Raw genomic sequence first — 1,464 nt, forward strand, 5'->3', positions numbered from 1 at the left:
AAAAAAACTGTTTAATATCACTTGTATCAAAAAGGTATTGAATCACACGTAAAAATTTAACCGACATAGAGATGAATTGATTAAAAAATGAATACTCGTTTTAATTATTAAACTTTAAACTTTTCTAAGTGACATAATTATGTGTCAGTGTCACACTGTCACTACAAGAAATCTACAATGTAAAGTCATTTAGTTAACGACAGTTAAGAAAATGACGTAAACTTGTTTAAAAACAAAGTTACTAAACCGACGTTATAAACCAACGCAAAAGTGCTTCATGCTTCTGGCCATTGTCATTACGGACTCAATTTGGGTCCTTCTAATTTGTTTATTGGGTTAAAGCCCAACCACTAAACACGAGCTTCTTCTTTCTTCGGAGAACAATTTCATCCTCTTCTTCTTCAATTATAAGTTGTTTAGTTTGTTGGATTAGTGGAGAATTGATCTTTCGATGTTCTTTTGGTTTTAGGTTCCTAAAGAACATGTCTTTGTTCAAGGTGACTATACTCATAACTCGAGAGACTCAAGAAACTTTGGTCATGTACCTTAAGGTCTTATTCAAGGCAGAGTGCTTTGGAGGGTATAAGCTTTTTGTCATTAACATACAAATATAGTCAGATTAACAGATTTCGGAACTTCAAATGTGTTATTTGCATTTGTTTTGGTAATCTATTTGGCTAATCTTCGGTATGTATAATGATGTGTAGGTTTGGCCATTTCAAGATTTTGGACCTCTTGGACCAACCCCAACTTAGCATATGAGTTAGCTTTGTCCTTAGGCCGATGAGATGACTGTGGCGGATTGATAGTGTGGTTTATGCCGAGTGAGTCTAGTTAATGACCAACTGATTATATAATGGAGTCATTGGAAGATGCAAAAACTGTATGAGATAGATACGTTTAGTTCTCTCTTCGATCTGAAAATATCGATACCACTTGAAATTTAAGATCAACTGGAAATTTCTTTAATACCACTTGAAATCTAATATCAATATTTCTTTAATACCACTTGAAATCTAAGATCAACTGGAAATTATCTCACCATGGATGAGATGCAGGATCATCATACCATCCACGAAGATGGGAGAATCTAATCGCTCACGAAAAGTGAGTATTTAGTTCATAGCAAGTAACATTATGTATTGGTCTGCATTGTATGTGAGAGTGTCCTCTATATCAAATTTTAAGCAAAGATCGAATGTTCTGTATGAAGCCAAAAAACCAAGATTTTTCATCGGAAAATCTTATATATATATATAAAATAGCATAATAGCATAATTATATGTATATATAATAGCATAAAATAATTAAAAAGATTAATTATATGCACGTCGGTTGTATAACTGACTCAAACACTTCATCGTCTGGCGGATGGGTTAGCTAACTATGCGTTTTCTCTTTCTCTAGGTTTTCATTCATTTGATTTTGTTCCGAACACTTTGGATTCGATTTTGAGAGAGGATA

The 1,464-nt window shown here is 33.3% G+C and overlaps 1 long non-coding RNA gene across 1 annotated transcript; it reads left to right on the top strand.

Moving 5' to 3' along the window:
- Positions 1 to 453: 453 nt before the first annotated feature.
- LOC110229655 lies at positions 454 to 1,212 on the top strand. Its single transcript, XR_002333029.1, has 2 exons — positions 454 to 580; positions 708 to 1,212. It is a non-coding gene; the product is annotated as an uncharacterized LOC110229655 (long non-coding RNA).
- Positions 1,213 to 1,464: the final 252 nt, after the last annotated feature.

Source organism: Arabidopsis lyrata (assembly GCF_000004255.2).
Source record: "Arabidopsis lyrata subsp. lyrata unplaced genomic scaffold ARALYscaffold_3, whole genome shotgun sequence".
Taxonomy (NCBI): Eukaryota; Viridiplantae; Streptophyta; class Magnoliopsida; order Brassicales; family Brassicaceae; genus Arabidopsis; species Arabidopsis lyrata.